We start from the raw sequence: 24,809 nt of genomic DNA, 5'->3' as shown, positions 1-24,809 counted from the left end.
TGCTAATTTATTTCTAGCCCTGACAATGGGAAACAGCACACACTCTGTGTCAATGGTATGTCCTCTTTCCCACTTTTCTAAGTGGGAAATTATGTTTTTCCCTTCATTGCTTTATATCATGTGTGGCAGGCATGATGGGAAATGGCTATCAATGGTTCTGTTATTGATTTCTACCTTCATTTCATTGTGGCTAAAGAGGATACTTTGTATGATTTCAATTTCTTAAAAATGTATTGGTACTTGTATTGTGGCCTAACATATGGTCTTTCCCGGAGAGTGTTCCATGTGTACTTGAGAAAAAATGTGTATTCTGCTGTTGTTGAGTGGAGTGATCTATATACGGCTGTTAGGTTTAGTTGGTTAAATGTGTTATTCAGTCCCCCTACCTCTCTACTGATCTTCTGTCTAGATGTGTTTTCCATTATTGAAGGCAAGGTATTGATCTCCAACTATTATTTTAGAACTATCTATTTCTTCCTTCAATTCTGTCAATGTTTGCTTCACATATTTGGGGGTTGTTTGGTACATATATGTTTATAGGTGTTCTATCTTCTTGATAGATTGAACTTGTTATCAACATATAGTGGCCTCCTTTTCCTCTTGTGATAGTTTTTGATTTAAAGTTTATTTTGTGTGATAGTAACATAGCCATCCCAGATCTATCTTCCTTCCTTCCTTCCTTCCTTTCTTTTTCTGTCTCTCTTTCTTTCTTTTTTGTTACTAGTTGCATGGGATATTTTATTCTATGCTTTAACTTTCAAGCAACTTGTGTCTTTTGAAATCAAGTGAGTTTTTTGCGGACAGCATATACTTGGATTATGGTTGTTTTTAAAGTCCATTCTGCCAATGTTTATCTTTTTATTGGAGAGCTTAATCCACTTACTTTTTCAAAAATTACTGATGAGGAAGAACTTAATTCTGTCTATTTCCTGCTTGTTTTCTGTATGTCTTATGCATTTTTTGCCCCTCATTTACTCCATTACTGACTTCTGTGCTTAGCCGATTTTCTTGTGGTGAACTCTTGATTCCCTTTTCATTTCTTTTTGCATATAGTCTATTGATATTTTCTTTGTGGTTATCAAGAAGATGACATTTACCATTCTAAAGTTAAAACAATATAATTTCAGTTGAAACCAACTTCAGTAGCACACAGAAACTCTGTTCCTCTACAGTTCCGTTCCTCCTCTTTACATTATTATTGTCACAAATTACACCTTTATACTTCGTGAGCTCAATAACATGGATTTATGATTATTTTATACATTTGTGTTTTCAATCATGTAAGAAATAAAAAGTAGAGCTACAAGCCAATAACACAATACTGGCTTTAGTATTTGCCCATGTATTTATCTTTACTGGAGATTTCTATTTCTTTCTACAGCTTTGAGATGCTGTCTAGTATCCTTTCATTTCAACCTGAAGGTTCAATTTAGCATTTCTCATAGGGCAGTGGTAGGAAGTTGTAAAATAAATGCCCTCAGCCTTTGTTCATCTGGGAATGCGTTAATTTCTCCCCACGTTTTGAAACCAGTTTGGCCAAATATAGAATTCTTGGTGGACAATTCTTTTTTCTTTCAGCACTTTAAATATGTCTGGCCTCTTGCTTCCGTGGTTTCATATAGGAAATTAGCTCTAATCTTTTTGAGGATCCCTGCTTTGTAACAAATTTCTTTTTTCTTTCTCCTTTGGGAGAAAAGATTCTTTCTGTGTCGTTTGGCTTCTGAGAGTTTGATTATACTGGTTTTTGCTGTGGGGTTCTTTGAGTTTCTCTTAGTCCTGAAATCAGCTAAAGATTTATAGCAACCAAACACATAGTGAACCAGGGAAGAGGCAATTTGAAAATGGCAGGAAAGCTTTGTGGCATTTTTACTTGCCCTTGCCCCATCCACTGTTAGTGTAGTGATGGTGTTAAAGTGGTGGAGTCTTAATGCAGTGATAGTCTTAAAGTAGCAGCAGACCATTCCTAGTATGGGACCCTCAATCCTGCTTCAGGAGGGAGCAGAGGAGACCGTACTCTCAGATTATTATGTGTATCTGTTCTAACCTGTCTGGGAGCTACCTGAAGGACTGACACAAGATGCTTATCTCTGTCTTAGCTAACTTGGAACACAGTCTGGAAAAGCAGTGGTCAATGCTCAAAAAAAGTGCAAGGTGAACTAACAAAACACAGGTGGCTGGGGCAGAAGACTGTGCATTGAAATACAATAGACCACAGAAGATGCAGGAGCCAAAGTTGGGGGAGATTCTTTGGGAAATTAGAACCTACATAAAGTACACATGTGTCCAGAGAAATTAGGAAAGCCACATGCATACTCGAGATAAGATGCATGTTCTGAAAACACCAGAGGAGTCTCTAAGCTTTTACCGTGGGCTGAGCCCTGAACTCAATGCAGGTCAGCTAAATGTTGAAGGAGTGATCCAGCAATCTGCACAATGGGCAGAGGTGTGTGGTTTTGGGTGTGCATGTGGATGTGCTTGTGTGTATTTATTTTTGTTTGTTTTAGGTGCAGGAATTCAAGGAAATCTCTGTCAAAACATTAGCTAAACATGAACTAAAGGAACAGAGACTTCAGTGCGTACATACGATAAGGAAAACAGTCATTGCAAAAATAGTTTGGAAAGGTCCCTAAACAAACAGACTACTACAGCCTCCAACAAGCAAAAGCCCAGGGAACCCTGGGAAAGTGGGAGAATCTGATTTCCATAGATACCACATTATACTATTTGAAAGACAAATTTTCAACCAAAAAAATCACAAGGTATACAAAGACATGGAAAAGTATGGTCCATTTAAGAAAACAAATTAATTGATGAAACCATCCCTAAGGAAGCCCAGACATTTCTCCACTGCATATTCTGGCCTCCTTTGTCATAGATTCATTGACCATAAGTGCATGGGTTTCTTTCTGGGCTCTCTATTCTGTTCCAGTGATCGATGTTTTTGTGCCAGTACCATACTGTTTTGATTAGTGTAGGTTTGTAGCACAGTCTGAAGCCAGGGAGCATGATTCCTCCAGTTGTGTTCTTCTTTCTCAAGACTGTTTTAACTATTCAGGATCTTTTGTGTTTCCATACAAACTTTAAAATTATTTGTTCTAGGTCTGTGGAAAATGCCCTTGATATGTTGATACAGACTGCATTGAATCCGTCGATTTCCTTGGGTATGATGGTCACTTTAACAATATTAATTCTTCCAATCCGTGACCATGGTATATCTTTCCAGCTGTTTGTGTCATCTTTAACTTCTTGTATCAGTGTCATATAGTTCCCTGGGTACAGGTCTTTTACCTCCTTAGGCAGATTTATTCTTCTGTATTTTATTCTTTTTTATGCGATTGTAAATGGGATTGTTTCCTTAATTTCTCTTTCTGATAGTTCACTGTTAGTGTATCGAAATACAGTAGATTTCTAGATATAAATTTTGTATCCTGCAAATTTACCAAGTTCATTTTTGAGCTCTAATAATTTTTGGATGGTGTCTTTCAGATTTTCTATGTATCATGCCATCTGCAAACAGTGACAGTTTTACTTTTTCCTTTCCATTTTGGAGTCCTTTTATTTATTGACTTTTCTTGTCTGATTGCTGTGGCTAGGACTTCCAAAAGGACCTTCAATAAAAGTGGTGAGAGTGGGCATCCTTGTCTTGTTCCTGATCTCAGGGGAAATGCTTTCAGCTTTTCACCATTGAGTATGTTAGCTATGAGCTTGTCGTATATGGCCTTAATTATGTTGAGGTATGTTCCCTCTATGCCCACTTTCTGGAGAGTTTTTACCATGAATGGATATTGAATTTTTTTCAAAAGCTTTTTCTTCATCTATTGAGATGATCATATGGTTTTTAGTCTTCAATTTGTTACTGTGATGATAAGAGACCTAAGAGAGCTACAGAGGCTAAGTGACCTTTCCTTCCCTGAATGGGTAGGTATCCTTGTTCTGCCTTCTAATTGAGTTAGTATCTGAGTAAAGAACTGCCAGGTGTCATTTAGTTCACAATACACTGTTGTGGCAATATAGAAATGAATTTGCCTAAATCATTTGGCTTTTCTAAATTATAGTAAATGAATATACTGAATGAATACTTCAACTTAAGGAAATGTTCTTAAAAATATATTAATGTAGACACTTCAGCGGAGAATTGAAAACAAAACAAATAATTCAGGTAAAATTAAAGTACACTCAGTTGTATCCAGTTTCCTCTTGTAAATCTCTCTTTTTCATTTGAGTGGACAGTCACTGGAGAATATCTGACTTGGGGCTAAGGAAATCTAAGCCTTCTTGGCCACACTGTATTCCCTTATGTCGTTTAATAAAGACACCAGTTGGGTTGCTGAAAAAATAGTGGGAAAAAATCAATGCCTCACATCCAAAGGGCAGCTCTTGAAAATATGTGGATTGTCGTAGTCATTTTGCTCTTCTGGCCTCAGAAGTTCTAATCTTAACCTTAGCCCCTCACGCAGAGAGACATTTTAAACCAATTCGCACATTACTCATTATGTGACTGTTGAATAAGAGAAACCCAGCTCTTTTCCTGTGCTTTCAACCAGTTATCTTCTTCAAAACTTTGTTTGGATTGTTATACCTTAATCTTGCCTGGCAAGGGACTTATGGGAAGGTTGTTATTGTTTGAAAGTTTGGTGCCAGTATCTGCAAAGAAAGAAGAAAGTAAAGAAGAAAAGGTGTGTTTATCAAACATCCCAATAGTGAAGGTGTGTGAAAGCAACTTTTGAAAAAGTGAATCTGTCAGAGTTTAGCCATATTATTACATTTTATTTTATTCATTGAACATAAGTAATTATCAGTGAATCCTTTCTAGATTTTCTAGTTTCCCAAAGTTCCCTGTATTCACATTCTAAGGTGAAAAATGGTATTTTAAGTCACTGCTCTCCACCTTATATTATTTATAATCACTCCTCATGACCTCTTCCTTCAAAGAAACGTGATCCTGAGAAGTGTCCTTTGTTTGTCTTTGTGGAATAAGTGATGGGGATGCATCCTGGAGACCTGTGAGATGTTTAAATTGTGGCCTAATGAAACTAGGATGGAGAGTTCTGGAAAGATCTGGAAAGATGGCTGGTAGAGTGTGGCCAGATGTGGGAGAAGAGATACATACAGAGAGAGGGAGAGGAAATTTTCAGAGGGAGACAATTAAACAAATAATTCAATAAGTTTTGTTGTGTGGTGTGGGATGCAAGCCTTTCTCTCCCCCTTTCCTTCACAATCTCTTTGTTAAAGACTGTGTATTTCATTAGCTTTACTAAGATAGGATTTGCCGTTTTCTTTGGATACTGAGAATGGACCCATGGAAACAGTTACATTTGGGTTATCTCTGACTGTCTTTAATGAAGAACATAAATATTGGCCACACTATCTATGCACATGCTATCACTATGCCTTTTTTGTTCTCTGTTCATATATCTAAGTCCTCTTCTTTGAGGTCAATCTCAAACCTCATCTGAAATGTACATTTATTGATAGATTCAACCCATAATGAACTGTCCCTTCTTTGTGCTCCTTAGGCTCTGATTATTTATAAAAACTCATTTTTGAACTTAGACACTGTCCAATATGATATATTAGTTATTTCATCAGCATATGTTATATCCTCAACACAGTTATAAGCTTTTGTGGGGCTGGGATCATACATTCTGTAATTTTTCTCAGTACTTACACTTACTTTGATAGAAAGCACATTCATTCATCTAAACATCATTTATTGAGTGTTAATTAAATGTCTCAACTCAGTCAATATTGTTTGAATGAATGCATGCATGAATGACGGAGTATGCAATAGGTAGCCTAATGTACCGCCCGATGTGAAAAAACCAAAAACATAAACACAAAAGCAAGCCGAAAAGTGGACCAGGACTTTCTGTAAAATATCCTGCTTTTGTTGGATGAGGCCATGAAAATCAAAATGCTCCTGAAAGGTCTTAAGAGCTGACCAAGAATAGTAAACAACTGAAATTCTCTCAGGCTTATTCAACCCTATCACTGGACACATTTATACCTCTCAGGAATGTTATTAAAAGAAGAGATTAATAAAGCTTTTATAGATGAGTTGATAAATCTCTAAATATTTGAATCTTCATTTCCTCCTAGGTTTCTCTAGTTTGGGTTTCCAAAAGATTTCAAGAAACCACAGGATAATTAAAAAATTAGACATTATCTTTCTTACCTTCATGTTTTTTGATGGTAAACACATTTTATTTTCTCCATAGTGCTGCCCAATTTCCACCAGTACAGTTCTTAAGTGAATTTTGCTCTGGATGGTGGTATATATAAGATGTAAATGAATTGTTTGTATATGTTTTAGAATTCTTCAAAAGGGCCTGGCCATGGGAATGCATTGAATCTTACTTAAATAAGTAAAGTAACTTCCTCAGAATTATTATTTTATTCTGGTTAGGATACTCTCTGCCCTGGTTTGTTAAAATTTCCCTCTAGAGTGGTTTTAATTTTGTTTCTGATAGGGTCCTAGGATTTATTGCCACACCCATCCTGCATCTGGTTTTCTTTGAATTACTCTCCTTGCAGTTTCTGATTCATACAGGGCCTTACAGGTTAGTGACAACCTGGCCATCACAACTCTGGGAAGGACAGGCCTACTTTTCAGAGGTGTTGATGTTTTCTGTACCTGAAGGTTTTCAAGAGATATCAATCTTCCTCACCACCTCCCTTGGCCCTCTTAATGGACTAAGCAGTTCCTCATGAAAGTTCTGTAGGATATCTGTACTAACTTCTCCATATTGTTCCATCCTGAGTCTAAATTCCTGGCCTCAAGGTAATGTTAGATTTCTAGCTCCAGCCCCTATGTACATAAGGCCTATACTAGGGAACGGAACCCATACACATCAGTCTGCTCTTATTTCTCTGGATTTAATTTCTCTGTTACTTTCTGAAACATGCAGGTGTTCCTTTCTTTCTTTTAATCTCAGCTATGTGCTTTTAACATTTTCAAAACTGACCCAGAATTTACATGTGTCTCCAGTAAGAGTACATTAAATTGAGCTTAGTCTGCTCTTCTACTGGCATATTTGAGATCCAAATAATTTGCTACTTAACTGGATTCAGTTACCTGTATATTTCAGGCACCTAAAACTCACCATGTTCCAAATTTCCCCCTTTATTGTTAGTAATTTTCTTGGGAATCTGGATAACATTTGATGGAATAAAGTTAGTGAGTGGCCCAGGATTGCCTGAAATTTTGTTTGTCAGAGTGGCCAGGGAAAGTTAAGCAAAGAAGAAAACCAAATGAAAAACAGAATCACATTATTATGGCTGAGACAAGATTCCATGCAGAACTCTCTGTAGAGCTGGGTTGGGTCATAACTTATGCCAGAGCTCTAGGTGGGGTTGACATCATCTCATGCCAAGATCTCAGTTCTGGGCTAACGTCATCTCTGGTCCACTCTATGGAGTGGAAACTTTGGAGGAATGGCCAATGTGTTCCACAGTGTAGGAAGAGGGAAACTGTGAACGTTACTTTCTAAATTGTGGAGGAACTAACCACTGTAAATGTGCCTTGAACTATGGTGTTTAATTTGACCAGGCAGATCAATGACTTTCCCCTTGAATGAAATGCTGCTACATATATGAGCAGAAAAACAAAACTGGTGTAAGGAATAGATAGCTAGTGGGAAGCAGCCACATAGCACAGGAAGATCAGCTCTGTGCTTTGTGACCACCTAGAGGGGTGAGATAGGGAGGGTGGGAGGGAGGGAGATGCAAGAGGGAAGAGATATGGGGACATATATATATGTATAACTGATTTACTTTGTTAGAAAGCGGAAACTAACACACCATTGTAAAGCAATTATACTCCAATAAAGATGTTTAAAAAAAAAACTAGTATAAGGAGATGGAGAGACTGGGAGTCTTATTTTCCCAGCAATTAACTTTTCCTCGACCATGACCTTCCCTTTGAGTCTCCTAGACCTTGGGGATGATCGCAACCCCTTGGGTTGGGTGATGGCAACCCCATCTTCACTAGAACCTCTATAGTTCACTTTGATTTTTCCCACTCCGTCTATCCATCCCATGTATGCAGTCAGACATTTGATCTTGGACTTTTACTGACAAAATATCCTTGAATATAACCATTTCTTTTCACTCCCACTGCTACTGCTTTGGTCACTGCCTTAACTAGGGCTTTATCTTTAAGTTCTTTATATAAATATATAAATATCTATATATAAATAAAATATACAAATAAATAAAATGTAATATTAATTCTGATGATTTTAAAGTCTTTTCTTGATAAAGACTTTTCCTGATAAATATACACAATATCTTATATAAATATTTGTGTATTATCTGTTCTTTTCTTAGAATTTTAGTCATATGATTCTATCTCTTGGTATGTCTAGAACTTTTTGATTGAATGCTGACTATTTTATTTGGCTTTTTAAATTTTTCTCAGTGGAAATGTTGTTTTGCTTCAAAATATTTTACTCTACCTGGAAGTAGCAAATCTTCAAAATACAATTTTTTTAATGCTTTCAAATATCAACACTGTAGGTGTCACAAAATCTAGAAAAATGACATTTGAAAATGAACTGCTGCCAGATGTGTCTCTATAAAACTTTTTCCCCACTCTTGTAGCTATATATTCTTTAACTGCCTCCTCATATGACAGTTTATGTGTTTTAGAAATAAAATTTTAAGAAATAAACTTTGTAGTTTATAGACATAGATTTCTTTTCACATGGTTGATTAGAGTTTGCTTTTAGTTATTAATAGTTTAGAAAAGTTTATTTCAGCGTCACAATTTATTATTGATAATGTCGCATTAATGTTCATTGTTAACTTTGAGAAAACCTCTATGGATTACTTCTTCATAAATATTTACTATTATAAATGCATTACTGATTTCAGTACTGCTATAGGTTTGTGCATTACAGGAATTCTGCTAAAATACTCATTCACACCATTCCATTACACACATTATTGATGGGGTATATTCTTTTATTTATTTATGTTTGAGTGTGTTGTGTCTTCGTTGCTGTGCGCAGGCTTTCTCTAGTTGCAGCGACCGGGGGATACTCTTTGTTGCGGTGTGCAGGCTTCTTATTGCGGTGGCTTCTCTTGCTGCAAAGCACAGGCTCTAGGCACACAAGTTTCAGTAGTTGTGGCTCGCAGGCTCAGTCGTTGTGGCTCACGGGCTCTAGAGCAAAGGCTCCATAGTCGTGGCACACGGTCTTAGTTGCTCCGCAGCATGTGGGATCTTCCCGGACCAGGGCTCGAACCCGTGTCCCCTGCATTGGCAGGTGGCTTCCTAACCACTGTGCCATCAGGGAAGCCCCTGGAGTATATTGGTTTTATTTATTTTTTTGCAGTATGCTGGCCTCTCACTCTTGTGGCCTCTCCCCGTTGTGGGGCACAGGCTCCGGACATGCAGGCTCAGTGGCCATGGCTCACAGGCCTAGCCACTACGCAGCATTTGGGATCTTCCCTGACTGGGGCACAAACCCGTGTCCCCTGCATCGGCAGGCAGACTCTCAACCACTGCACCACCAGGGAAGCCCTGGAGTATATTCTTGACAGAAGGAAATTTCCGTTTTGACTAAGCATTGAAGAAAACTGAATCTTTGACTTATCTTTCACATGCCTGATGATTGAAATAATTTTCCACAGAATAACTTCTGGTTTTATACTTTTCAGTTCTTTTTTTCTTCTTCAAACGCACATGCTTTGAGAGCTGTGAAGTGCAAGACATGGCTATACTGTAAGGTGGTTTTTGTCCTTACGCTTCTGTGTCTTGTGCTAGTTATGTCAGTAGGGTAGTCAGTAAGAGTACTGGAAGTTATTCCTGTAATGGGATATTATATAGTCAATTACATATGGTGCTGTCTGAAAATCACATAATAGCCTCACTTAAAACATCTCCTTATCCAGATTTCAAAAAAGCCTGTGACCAATCCAAGATGATCCAACATAGCAGAATATGATAGAAGGAAAATTGACAAAGAAATAGACGCTGGACTTACCTGATGGAAATTAAAATATCTCACATTTGACAATTTTTCAAAAACCTATAATTACATGAACTAATTTCTAGGGTTCTTCGTAGGACCTCAAAAGGAACCCATAGAGTTGTGGAACAACAATAGAAGCTACTGCGATGAGAAGCCTGGGCACCGCAACAAAGAGTAGCCCCCGCTCGCCGCAACTAGAGAAAGCCTGTACGCAGCACTGAAGACCCAACACAGCCAAAATAAAAATAAATAAATAAAAATAAATAAATTTATCTTTTAAAAAGTAATACTCAGGTTTGAGGCATGAGAAATTTGATGAGGAGAAATTAGCTAATGTTTGCAGAACTTTTAAAATATCAAACTCAGTCTCTAAGATTTTAGCATTCTATACAACATCAGTTACTTATTATTGGTTTGGGAAGGCCAATTTAAAATTTTCTCATCTTACTGTATTGAAATTCACAGCCCTAATGTTGTCCACGTTGACTATATGAATGATGAAGAAAAGTCAATCATGTATTTCATTTCCAACTGGACAGAAAACAATATTTTAAAAAGTGTTTGGCCTACTGATTTTTGATTTCTTCTAAGGCAAATGGATAGGTAATTTTTATTCCCTGATTAGAAGAAAAATGGTGGAAGAGGGCAGGGTTAAGAATTAAGATTTCAAGAGCATGAGAGGTAGATGGCCAACCACAGTTCCTAAGGTTCAGTGCCTGTAACTGTTGCCGCCGCTTACGCATGCCAAAGCAGTGGTACGGCTGCTGCGCTCGTGTTTGCTACCACTAGAAACATTCTTGCCAGTAGTGGCGGCAGCAGGACTCCATTACCCCCTTTTTTCACTCTCTCCAGAAACTCCAGGTGGCGTCTTCCGTGGGTAACGTGGCCGACAGCACAGAACCAACAAAACGTATGCTTTCCTTCCAAGGGTTAGCTGAGCTGGCACATCGAGAATATCAGGCAGGAGATTTTGAGACATCTGAGAGACACTGCATGCAGCTCTGGAGACAAGAGCCAGGCAATACTGGTGTACTTTTATTACTTTCACCTATACACTTCCAGTGTCGAAGGCTGGACAGATCTGCCCACTTTAGTACTCTGGCAATTAAACAGAACCCTCTTCTGGCAGAAGCCTATTCAAATTTGGGGAATGTGTACAAGGAAAGAGGGCAGTTGCAGGAAGCAACTGAGCATTACCGGCATGCATTGTGTCTCAAACCAGATTTCATCGATGGTTATATTAACCTGGCAGCCGCTTTGGTAGCAGCAGGCGACATGGAAGGGGCAGTACAAGCTTAAATCTCTGCTCTTCAGTACAATCCTTCTTTGTACTGTGTTCGCAGTGACCTGGGGAACCTGCTCAAAGCCCTGGGTGGCTTAGAAGAAGCCAAGGCATGTTATTTGAAAGCAATTGAGATGCAACCGAACTTTGCAGTAGCTTGGAGTAATCTTGGCTGTGTTTTCAACGCACAAGGGGAGATTTGGCTTGCAATTCATCACTTTGAAAAGGCTGTCACCCTTGACCCCAATTTTCTGGATGCTTATATCAATTTAGGAAATGTCTTCAATGAGGCACGGATTTTTGACAGAGCTGTGGCAGCTTACCTTCGTGCCCTAAGCTTGAGTCCAAATCATGCAGTGGTACAACCTGGCTTGTGTATACTACGAGCAAGGCCTGATGGATGTGGCAATAGACACCTACAGGCGAGCTATTGAATTGCAACCACATTTCCCTGATGCTTACTGCAACCTAGCCAACGCTCTCAAAGAGAAGGGCAGTGTTGCTGAAGCAGAAGATTGTTATCATACAGCTCTCCGGCTGTGTCCCACCCATGCAGACTCTCTGAATAACCTAGCCAATATCAAAGGAGAACAGGGAAACAGTGAAGAGGCAGTTCGCTTGTATCGTAAAGCATTAGAGCTCTGCCCAGACTTTGCTGATGCCCATTCAAATTTAACAAGTGTATTGAAGCAGCAGGGGAAACGGCACGAAGCTCTGATGCATTATAAGGAGGCTATTCGAATCAGTCCTACCTTTGCTGATGCGTACTGTAATATGGGAAACACTCTATGGGAGATGCAGGATGTTCAGGGAGCCTTGCAGTGTTATACTCGTGCCGTTCAGATCAACCCTGCATTTGCGGATGCCCACAGCAATCTGACTTCCATTCACCAGGATTCAGGGAATATTCCAGAAGCAATTGCTTCTTATCGCACTGTTCTGAAGCTTCAACCTGATTTTCCTGACGCTTATTGTAATTTGGCTCATTGCCTGCAGGTTGTCTGTGATTGGACAGACTATGATGAGCGAATGAAGAAGTTGGTCAGCATTGTGGCTGACCAGTTGGAGAAGAATAGGTTGCCTTCTGTGCAGCCTCAACATAGTATGCTCTATCCTCTTCCTCATGGCTTCAGGAAGGCTATTGCTGAGAGGCATGGGAACCTCTGCTTGGCTAATATAAGTGTCCTTCATAAACCACCGTATGAACATCCAAAAGACTTGAAGCTCAGTGATGGTCGACTGCGTGTAGGATACGTGAGTTCTGACTTTGGGAATCATCCTACTTCTCACCTTATGCAGTCTATTCCAGGCATGCACAATCCTGATAAATTTGAGATATTCTGTTATGCCCTGAGCCCACATGATGGCACAAACTTCCGAGCGAAGGTGATGGCAGAAGCCAATCATTTCACTGATCTTTCTCAGATTCCATGCAATGGGAAAGCAGCTGATCGCATCCATCAAGATGGTATACACATCCTTGTAAATATGAATGGTTATACCAGGGGTGCTCGAAATGAACTCTTTGCTCTCAGGCCAGCTCCTATTCAGGCAATGTGGCTGGGGTACCCTGGGACTAGTGGCATGCTTTTCATGGATTATATCATCACTGATCAGGAAACGTCACCTGCTGAAGTTGCTGAGCAGTATTCTGAGAAACTGGCTTATATGCCCCATACATTCTTTATTGGTGATCATGCTAATATGTTCCCTCACCTGAAGAAAAAAGCCGTCATCGATTTTGAGTCCAATGGGCACCTTTATGACAATCGGATTGTGCTGAATGGCATCGACCTCCAAGCATTTCTTGATAGTCTATCAGATGTGCAAATAGTCAAGATGAAATGTCCTGATGGAGAAGACAGCGCAGACAGCAGTAATACAGCTCTTAATATGCCTGTCATTCCTATGAATACTGTTGCAGAAGCAGTTATTGAAATGATTAACAGAGGACAAATTCAGATTACAATGAATGGATTCAGTATTAGCAATGGCCTGGCAACTACCCTGATCAACAATAAGGCTGCCACTGGAGAGGAGGTTCCCCGTACCATTATTGTAACCACACGTTCTCAGTGTGGGTTACCGGAAGATGCCACTGTGTACTGTAACTTTAATCAGTTATACAAAATTGACCCATCTACTTTGCAGATGTGGGCAAATATTCTGAAGCGTGTTCCCAATAGTGTACTGTGGCTGTTGCGTTTTCCAGCAGCAGGAGAAGCTAATATTCAACAGTACACACAAAATGTGGGCCTTCTCCCAAACTGTATCATTTTTTCCCCTGTTGCTCCTAAAGAGGAACATGTTTGGAGAGGCCAGCTGGCTGATGTCTGCTTGGACACTCCACTCTGTAATGGCCACACCACAGGGATGGATGTCCTTTGGGCAGGGACCCCCATGGTGACTATGCCAGGAGAGACTCTTGCTTCCCGAGTTGCAGGTTCCCAGCTCACTTGTTTAGGCTGTCTTGAGCTGATTGCTAAAAATAGGCAAGAATATGAAGAGATAGCTGTGAAACTGGGAACTGATCTCGAATACCTGAAGAAAATTCGTGGCAAAGTCTGGAAGCAGAGAACATCTAGCCCTCTGTTCAACACCAAACAATACACAATGGAACTAGAGCGGCTCTATCTACAGATGTGGGAGCATTATGCAGCTGGCAACAAACCTGATCACATGATTAAGCCTGTTGAAGTCACTGAGTCGGCCTAAATAACGACTGTGTGCCCAGGAGAATTATCCCTGTAGCTGAGCCTCAACCTTCTGGGGGAAAGGGAACTACTTTTTCAATATCATGGTGCAGATGGGTGACAGACAATGATAAGAAATAGCACAGCCAGACTTGCTTCCTGCATGATCACGATAGGGAGAGACCCAAGAGATGCGAAACTGCTGTTCCACAAGGAGTCTCCATCGAATTTTGCAGCAGCCAGGTGTCTGGAGGGTCTGGAAGGTAAGTCTGGAAGGTCTGATCTCCCTTGGTCTCCCAGGGGATGGATGGTTAGTGTGGAAGGGAGATAGAGATTGCCCAGCCGTTTTGTGATTATCATGGATTGATTGAGTCTTCTGAATTAATTTTTTTCTTTATATCTTGGGTATTGGAGCTTTTAAAAATGTTTGGTTTCAGGTATTTTTATTCATGTGAAGTGTATGTGATTCTCTTGAGATAAGGTTTTAAGCTAAAATATTCCTTGTTTTAGTTTCTGAACTCTACCGATAAATGGGGACTTTGCTGGTGTAGTCTTTTTATAGGTTTTATAAACCACTTGAGCCTATATCAGTCACTTTAGTGTCTGACATAACGTTTGGAACTCTCAGTGCTTTGTTGGTTTGTAGATGATGGCTTCAATTCTTTTTCTGGTCCGTTTCCTTCTTCCCTTCCCCCCACTTTAAAAATTATCCTGTAACTTGGCTAACAAAATACCAAGTGTGATTCACAACCTCCCAGAGTGTTTCTCTTCAACACATCATCTGGTGCCAAATGAAGATTCTTAGGAGTACTTATTAATTATAAAGGGCACAGTTGTGGTACTGTCACTGACGATAATAATAATGGATTTTTGGCCTAGAGTTTTGACCTATTTCACCAGTGTTTTACCGTTGACTGCCCCTCTATGCTGCTTCCAAAAGTGAGACTGTGTGATACGGTTTTTACTTTCATTTCTAAAGTTTGTTTTTTTTAGGTGAGTCCTGTTCTTCCTTTTTCTTTCAGCAGAAATGAAATCCCAGGTAAGTATAAGTATTCAAATATTTGATCAGTAAGTCACAGTTATCTCCAGTACATTAAATAACTTTCATCAAAAAACATGTTATAGGTAAAAAGCTCTGAAGGACCAGCTATGTATATGATAATTATGTTTCAGGCCTTCTAGGGTATTATATATAATAACTTGTCTTCTGGTTGTGGTCTTGAAGTCTTTATGGATTCAGCCTCAGTAGTAGCGAACTGCACTGCTACTTGGTTTGGAGTACAAATTAGACTTTAGCCCTCCTGGAGGTTGAGTTTTTGGTATTGAAAACCATAGGAATGAAATTATTGTATTTCAACAAAGGATCGAGGGCTTGAGGCTTAAACAAGCCAACATATGTGTGGGAAGCAGTCAGCCTTGAGAGCAGGCTGCAGACATGCCAGGCATGCCGCCGCTGCTCGAAGGGACTGTCCCTACTTGTTCCCCTCCTTGTTCCATTCCACGGGAGATAAATCACCAGGGCCCAGAAATCAGAAAGAATGTAAAATGAGACAAGCAAATCTGTCTCCACCCTGCACGTGCAGGTTATTTTGGATGATTCTGGGTTTATGGGTTTTCTCCCAGGGAAGTTAACCTTGAGCCGAGACAGTCATTAGATCATGTAAACCACCGTCTGGCAACCTTCCCTTTTCTAGTCTATATAATCTGCAACTGTAGCATAATAAAACTTGCCTTGCAACCATCAGTTGTCTTGGTCCTTCTGACCCCATTCGTCGGTGCTACTTCAGTTCCTTACCCCGTCCCTTCTGACCCTGGGTGGTGAAATCCTCTTTCTGAGGCTGGTCCGCGGCAAGTGGCACCCAAACAGGGACCTGAAGCATGAAGCCAATGAAAAGAAAAAGAAAGTGCAGGTAAGAGAACCCTTATGCAAAATATGTGTGGACACGAGTAAAAGTGAAACTAATAGAGGCATAAGGCAACAGTCAGAAGTAAAATAAGATGGGGCAAAAGGGCTCAAAGGAGCGTGAATTATTTGCTCCGGTTTTACTTTTGATGCTTCAAGCTCGGGGTAATAAAGTTTCTACCTCACAGTTGACTGAATTTTTGCAGCATATCCATGATGTATCTCCCTGGTTTCCTGATGGGGGCTCTGTGACATAGAAATCTGGCAGAAAGTTGGAGAAGATTTAAAAAATTATTATGAGCCTCGAGGGCCTACTCATACTGCCGTTGTTACATTTAGTTTGTGGAATCTGATAAAAATATGTTTAGGTTCTTCTCATGATAGTGTTGATTTGAATGTAAAGTCAGAAAAACATAAGCCTCTGACAGAAGAAAAGACTGTATTATCAGCTACTGTGTCGCCACTTCCTAAACCAAAAGAGCTAATTAATTTAAATATTTCAGATGAAGAGGAACATTTTGACTTAACAGATGAGGCTTTTAAACATAAAAGAGAGAAATATCCTGAGGATGATTTTCTAATGGCTATAATAGATAAGTCACTGCAAAAGCTGCAAATTAGTAAGGACTGTCTTCCTCAAAATTCTCCATCTGTAAAAATGCTCAGTCCCTTGCAACGTGCTGTACAAGCAGCAATAAAACGAGGAGAAGATCCTATTTTCTGTTGTCCTGTCACGGAAAGACCTGATCCTAATAATCCTCAACAGGCTATTAGGGAGCATCAGGCTCTTCCTTTTAAAGTTTTGAAAGATTTAAAATCTGCTTGTGCTCAATATGGGCCCACTGCTCCTTTTACTACTGCTATGGTTGACACTATTACAGGAGAAGCTCTTCCCCCTGCTGATTGGCAGTCTATTGCACGAGCTTGTTTAAATGGTGGAGATTATTTAATATGGAAGTTTGATTTTTATGAACGGGCTGCTGAACAAGCAGAAAAGAATGCTATCCATGATATTCCAGTTGATTATCATATGTTGATTGGGGAAAGACCATATATCTCTTTACAAGATCGATTAACTTATCCCTTTGTTGCTTATCCTCAAATAAATCATTTGGCATTACAAGCCTGGAGGAAATTATCTTCTACACACAAGACTGAGGATCTTTCAAAAATTAGACAGGGACCTGATGAACCATATGCTGATTTTGTAGATAGATTGTTACAGCCGGTGGGGAGGCTCATTGTGGATGGACTCACTGGTACAATTGTAGTTAAGCAACTTGCTTTTGAAAATGCTAATAATGCATGTCAGGCTGCGATTCGACCTTGGAGAAAACGGGGAACATTGAAGGATTATATTCGCCTTTGTGCAGACATTGGGCCTGCTTATATACAGGGTGCTGCTATGGCTGCAGCATTAACTGAAGTGGGGTTTAAAAACAATCCAAAGAGAACAAAGACTAGTTTTAAATGCGGAAAGGCAGGTCATTTTTCTGGAGAATGTAGATCTTTTCACTGTAACCCTGGTCCTTCCTTCCCTACTCAAAACCCTCCAGATGGTCAGAAAATCCCTGGTTTATGCCCTAAATGCAATAGGGGAAAACGTTGGGCACGAGATTGTCGCTCAGTGGCCCACAAGGATGGAACACCACTGTCGGGAAACTCCTCCCGGGGCCTTTCCCGGCCCCAACAGATAATAGGGGCAATGTCTGTGTATCCTCCTCAAACTATCAATCAGACATTAACCAAAAACAAAAACATACAATATCTTTGCTCTCCAGAGATACAGCAGGAAGCGCAGGACTGGACCACAGTACCTCCGCCTGATATGTATTAACTCCTGAAATGGGTCCTCAGGCCTTCTCTATGGGCATCTATGGACCTTTACCCAAGGGTTTGATGGGACTATTATTGGGAAGAAGTAGTGTCACCATGAAGGGTTTAACTATTATGCCAGGAGTCATAGATTGTGACTACGAAGGAGAAATAAAAATCATGGCACAAACTATTAAAAATATAATAATGATTTCTCCTGGGGATAAAATTGCACAATTGCTACTTTTGCCCTTTGTACCTCATGGACAAATTTTACAACATCAAAAGAGAGACACAAAGGCTTTTGGATCATCTAATGCTGCCTACTGGATTCAGAAGATAAGGAAAGAACGTCCAGAAAGGAAATGAACCATTAATGGAAAGGTTTTTTCAGGTTTGTTAGACACTGGAGCTGATGTCTCTGTTATGACACAGATTCACTGGCATAAACATTGGCCCGTTAGTCCTACTATTACAGAACTTCAAGGAATAGGACAGAGTTCTTCTCCTATGCAAAGTAGTCAGTTATTATTATGGCAAGATAGTGAGGGCCATTCAGGATACTTCCAGCCTTATGTTTTGCCTAGGCTGCCTTTAAACCTCTGGGGCCGAGATATATTAAAAGAAATGGGAGTATTACTTTATAGTCCAAATTCTCAAGTCTCTAATATGATGTTGGATCAAGGATTTCTTCCCACAAAAGGACTGGGGACAAATCAACAAGGAACTGTCTATCCTATTGATGTGAAAATAAAAAATGATAGACAAGGTTTGGGTTTTTCTTAGGGGCCTTGGATTCTCCTCCACTCACTGCTGATCCAATTACTTGGCTGAGTGATGACCCTGTATGGGTGGGCCAATGGCCCCTCACAAAGGAGAAATTAGAAACTGCAGAGCAATTAGTACTGGAGCAATTAGGGCATTTAGAAATTTCCAATAGTCCTTGGAATACTCCTATTTTTATTACCAAGAAAAAATCTGGAAAATATAGGTTATTACCGGATCTAAGAGCTGTTAATAAAACTATGCTAATAATGGGAGCTCTTCAAGCAGGTCTACCCTCTCCAACAGCCATACCACACAATTATCATCTTTTAGTTATAGATTTAAAAGATTGTTTTTTTCACTATTCCTTTGTTTCCTGAAGACAGAAAACATTTTGCTTTTAGCTTGCCTTCCTTAAATTTTAAGGAACCCATGAGGAGATTTCAATGGAAAGTATTGCCTCAGGGCATGGCAGATTGTCCTACATTATGCCAAAACTATGTGGCTCAGGCCTTAACTCCTGTGAGAAAAAGGTTTCCAACGTTATATCTCATACATTATATGGATGATATACTTTTAGCCACAGATAATATTTCTTTATTAGAGACTGCTTTTCAATTTTTACAACAATCCTTACAATCATTTGGCTTGGTCATTGCCTCAGAAAAAATTCAAAGACAATCTCCATTTTTCTATTTGGGAAAATATATTGATAACACTACCATTAGGCCTCAAAAACTGCAAATTCGAGTTGATAATTTAAAAACATTAAAGGATTTTCAAAAATTACTTGGAGATATTAATTGGCCAAGGCCTTCCTTAAAACTTACTACTGCTCAATTAGAGCCTTTGTTTGATATTCTTAAAGGTGACTCAGATCCTTCTACTTCACGCTCTATGACTCCAGAAGCACTTCAAGCTTTACAAATAGTTAATAGAGCTATCAGCTCTGCACAATTAACTCGAATGCATACTCACCTGCCAATTTCTTTAATTGCTTGTCCAACACCTCATGTGCCTACTGCCATCTTCTGGCAAACTGTTGGAATTATTGAATGGATTCATATGAAAACTACATCCTCTAAGGTGATTAACCCTTATTTTGAACTTAGTAGTAAGCTAATAATGCAAGGTAGAACTAGATGCTTACAACTTCTGGGTATAGAACCTTCTCAAATTATTATCCCTTATTCAGTTAGTCAACAAAATTGGCTTTTTCAACATAGTAATGAATGGGGTCTTGCTCTTGCAGGATTTTCAGGTAGCTTGGAATGCCATTACCCTGCTGATAAATTGATCCAATTCGACAAAGTTAACTGTTACATCTTTCCTTCTATAATTAGGCAACAGCCTATTCCTCATGTACCTTTGGTTTTTACAGACGGTTCTTCTTCAGGAGTGGCTACTGTAATCATTGACGACGGAACCAAGCTCATTAAACAAACTTCCTTGACTTCAGCTCAACGTGTTGAACTGTATGCTGTCATTATGGCTTTTAAACATTTGCCTTCTATATCTTTTAATTTGTTTTCTGATAGTAAATATCTTATCAGCTTATTATTTCTTCTGGAGACTGCGACCAGAGGACATACTAATGACCCTGAATTATCATCCTCTTTTCGTTTGCTTCAACAGCTTATTCGTTCCCACGATGGTCGTGTTGCAGCTCTGCATATCCGTGCTCATTCTAACTTGCCTGGTCCATTGTCTAAACTTAATGCGACTGCAGATGTTTTAACTCGATCTAAACGTGATCTTTATCCTGTGCGTTTTCCTCCCCAAAATAAAGTTAAAGTTCCTCTTCCTCCTCAATCTCTTTTCCCTAAAGCAGGACATATCCCAATTTACCGTCCTCCTCCTTTCCGTTCGTCATGCTGTCAAGAATGGCTAAGGTATTGCATTCATTATCTTCATACTGTTGATACTCATGGTCCATGTCCTGGACACCCTCATATTATGGTAAATTATGATCAAACTGCTTCACAAGCAGCACAGCAATCGCATGCTTTACACCATCAGTCGGCGGCTACGTTACGCAAAGAATTTTCCCTTACTCGTGAAGGCGCCCGACAAATTGTTAAGCAATGCCCACAGTGCTTACCTCACCTTCCTGTTCCACATTATGGTGTTAATCCTCGTGGATTATTACCTAGTCATTTATGGCAAATGGATGTTACTCATATCCCGTCTTTTGGGAAATTACAATTTGTTCATGTCACTATTGATACTTATTCTGGTTTCCTCTGTGCTACAGCACAGACCCGAGAAGCTACTAAACATGTTATCACTCATTTATTACACTGTTTTGCTTTCATGAACCTTCATTTTACGGGAACCAACATTACTCTTACAGGCCCGGCTACCAGCCGACGAGAGGATCTTAAGGATACCATCATTTGGTATAAAAATGGGCAAGCTATTAATATTAGAGGTCGAATCTCATATGCCTCACCACTTCAGGATTCCGCTATTACTATAGCCAAGGTTCCAGGTGAAGATTCAGGAAATTATTTCTGTATGAAGCATTTTCTTGGAGGACAAGGGATACTTATAGTTGGACATAAGGTTACTATTCTTAACAGAAAATCAAAAACTCAATTTCCTCCTTTTATGACCATTAACTTTGCTGGATCCAATTTTGAATGTTGCAATGCATCTTGGAATAATAACCAAATATGGTGTACTACAGATCATACCAAGAGGTCAATTCTTCTCTCTTCTATTCCCATCATAGATAGGTTTATCACATTTCAAAAGAACTGGGATATATGGAAACTAGCTCTAACTTATTCCAATACACCTGTTATAACTTGTGTTGCTCCTCCATATACACTTTTGATTGGTTCTATTAACATTGGTAATTCTTCCAAAGGAGGATATAATATTAGCTGTGTTCATTGTATTTTTAGCAGTTGTATGTTCCCTTCTGCAGGAACACAATCTGCGCTTATACTAAGGCAACCCATATATGTTATGGTGCCTGTACATCTGAGAGAACCTTGGTATGAAGATACTGGAGTACAGGCATGGGTGGAACTCTCTAAAGCCTTACAGAGAAGGAGATGCTTTATTGGGTGGCTAATAGTAAGTTTACTTGCCTTGGCTGCTCTGTCTGCTACTGCGGCTACTGCCCGTCTTGCTCTTTCACAGAGTATTAATCATGCTCACTTTGCTAATCAATTATCTCAAAATACCAGTCTTGCTTAATCTTTACAAAGTCACATAGATTTACAGATTAATAACAAGTTAGATGAATTTAAAAATGCAATTTTGAGGATTGGAGATCAGATGGCAGCATTAAAATTGAGGATGCGTTTAGCTTGTCATGCAAAGTATACGTGGATTTGTGTTATTCCTTACAAGTACAATGACTGTATTTGGGAATGGGAAGAAGTAGAAATGCATCTGCTGAGTGTTTGGTCAGATAATATTAGTCTTGATCTTAAGAAATTAAATGCTGAAATTCAGGATATACAAAATGCACATCTTGATGATATTTCACCAGAAGATGTAATTCAAAGTTTACTGGATCATTTAAAGTGGTTAAACCCTTAGTCGTGGATTACTAGAGGGTTTTCAGGATTTATTACCCTGGCCATAATTTGCCTATTATTGATAATAATCTTCTCATGTCTGTTTCGTATCCTCATGCAACAGTATACTACTCTCGGCACTAAGGTTCATGGAATTATTTTGCAGCAAAAATTAAAAAATAAAAAAGGGGGACCTGTGGGAAGCAGTCAGCCTTGAGAGCAGGCTACAGACATGCCAGGCATGCCGCCACTGCTCGAAGGGACTGTCCCTACTTGTTCCCCTCCTTGATCCATTCCATGGGAGATAAATCACCAGGGCCCAGAAATCAGAAAGAATGGAAAATGAGACAAGCAAATCTGTCTCCACCCTGCACGTGCAGGTTATTTTGGATGATTCTGGGTTTATGGGTTTTCTCCCAGGGAAGTTAACCTTGAGCCGAGACAGTCATTAGATCATGTAAACCACCGTCTGGCAACCTTCCCTTTTCTAGTCTATATAATCTGCAACTGTAGCATAATAAAACTTGCCTTGCAACCATCAGTTGTCTTGGTCCTTCTGACCCCATTCGACGGTGCTACTTCAGTTCCTTACCCCGTCCCTTCTGACCCTGGGCGGTGAAATCCTCTTTCTGAGGCTGGTCCGTGGCACATATGAATATGTTTTTGTCTTGCTGTACTGCACCTATGCTGTCTAGTAACAGATATTTTGTCTGCTATTATTGTTTTAGATTATGTCTTTCCAAAGCGCTGAGGCAGTGCACCTATTTTGAAGTTGTAGCTGATGCCTGAACGTATCCTAGCTGACAAATTATTGATTAATGAAAACATGAATTTCTGAAAGATTTGTACTGTTCACCAAAATCTGGGCAAGGAGTCTCAAATGTAATTCTTAGCCAGAATTACATGTTAATGAACCATTTAACAGTGTAAATCAAGGAACATCAATGTAGGGATTTCTTTTCATTTATTTCTTACCTGCTTGAAATATCAGTTAAAGGTTGCCAGCTTGGTTGCAGATGAACGGACGTTTGAAGTTCCCCGAACTACTTAATGTGGAATAGGATACTAGACTTCCAACGCCCTCAAGGCTGTGACCTTGCAGCCATTTTACATAGCACATCATCCTCCTATAGGGATGAACCTTTCCCTGGCCTGAAAAGTAGCCACTCCGTTGAAGCTTTGCTTATTGTAACAGGCTTTTGTTTCCAGGTTACATGTCTGTGGAAGACTTAATTCTGAATAGAGATATAGATATTACTGGAAACTAATTGTTTTTGCTATTATACTCTGCTTTATCAAAAAAGTAAAACATTTAAATTGTGCTACAAAAATTCAGATGTTGTCTTGCAATCTTTAAACAATAAATGAATGAATTGCCCTTAAAAAAAAGAATTAAGCAGTTAGTTAAGCTGTTGGTCCCACATCAGACAAATTATCCTTATACCTCATGTCAATATTGTTAACAGAGACTGTTATTTTATTAATCCTTATGATCCCGTGATTCTTTCTTTCATGTTTCGGGGCACAGCATTTGAGAGAGTGGGGTTGTTAAGGTGGGTGGGTTTATCCTTCTTTTATGCGTTCATTCAATTTTATGTTCATTTACTTATTGTATACATATGGCAATAGAAGCTGCTAAGGCAATCATTGCTATTCTGCAAAACAACAAGGCACAGAAGCAGATGTCTTATTTCCGAGATTTCTCCCCCCAGGATTATTATGATTAAAGATCCTTTCCCCCCACTCCCTGGAGAGGACAAGGGGCTGCTTGCTGGAGGATTTTTAATGACTTGGGGAAAGGCTCAAATATCCCCCCATTATGGTAATCCACCCCAGGGGCAAACCACACAAGAATATTATGAATTTATTTTATTTTTCTATCCTTGCAAAGGTAATACTCAGCTCATTAGAATACGAAAACTATACTGTCAAATTTCAGAATTACATGGATGAAGAAAATCACCAAAGTGACATCATATCATGTGTGTTATAGTTGTATTTACTATATTGACTATATTAAATATGTTGTGTTAACAATGTATTGTATAACTATATATTGAAAAGGCAAAATGCTGTAACGTATTTCAGAGAAAATAATTATGTTGGCCAACCCCAAATTGTACATTGTAGACGGGTCCTAGGAAAAGAAGATTTAATTCATAGTGAACAAGAGGTTAGCTTCTGTTTTCAGCCATGTGCTATTTCAAGAATTAAACATCATGAATAATACACGATATAAGAGGAATAGTCTAAAGATGGAAAAGCACATTTTGATTAGGAAAGAGAATTTAAGGCTTGAGTCTTTTTTTTAAGGAAAACTGCCTTATTACTATGAGATAAGAAAATTGTTTCCTTCTTTTCTTCCTTGCTTTCTTCTTTTTTTTTAACCTTTTTAATTTTGGATATTTGACCTCTAAGCTGAGATGACTGAAAACGCCTCCTCTGGGCATCAACCTTTTTGAAAGACTATTTCCCTCTCCCTAAGGGCTATTTGTCTCTTGGAGGCTTTGTCTACATTACTCCTCAAGAGGCAAGCATTTGTCCTTGCACTAAATGCTGACATCTCCTGATAAGAGGGAAGCTGCAAAGTAGAAGAATTGAAGGTCAGTATGTTGGTATTGGTCTCAAGTGCATTGATGTACATTTGTGTATTGGGGAAGGGGAGTGAAGCTTGAGAGTGGGCCAGTGGGGAGGGGTAAATATTTTGTGATGCTGTCTACCTATGGGCTTATAAGGTTTACATCTGCATTAGGAAGACAAGCATTACCATTAGCATGAAAAGTAGGGCAGACCTCAGTTGCAAAAGCTTCTAGCCATACACATAGGGCAATACGTAAATGATAC

At 39.3% G+C, this 24,809-nt stretch overlaps 1 pseudogene; it reads left to right on the top strand.

Moving 5' to 3' along the window:
- The first annotated feature begins 7,908 nt into the window (after positions 1-7,908).
- On the top strand, positions 7,909-13,971 carry LOC132482907 (UDP-N-acetylglucosamine--peptide N-acetylglucosaminyltransferase 110 kDa subunit-like; annotated as a pseudogene).
- Positions 13,972-24,809: the final 10,838 nt, after the last annotated feature.

This window comes from Mesoplodon densirostris, unplaced genomic scaffold (assembly GCF_025265405.1).
Source record: "Mesoplodon densirostris isolate mMesDen1 unplaced genomic scaffold, mMesDen1 primary haplotype scaffold_101, whole genome shotgun sequence".
Taxonomy (NCBI): domain Eukaryota; kingdom Metazoa; phylum Chordata; class Mammalia; order Artiodactyla; family Ziphiidae; genus Mesoplodon; species Mesoplodon densirostris.
The sequence above is the reverse complement of the archived record's forward strand: the minus strand, read 5'-3'. Positions and strand labels throughout refer to the sequence as shown.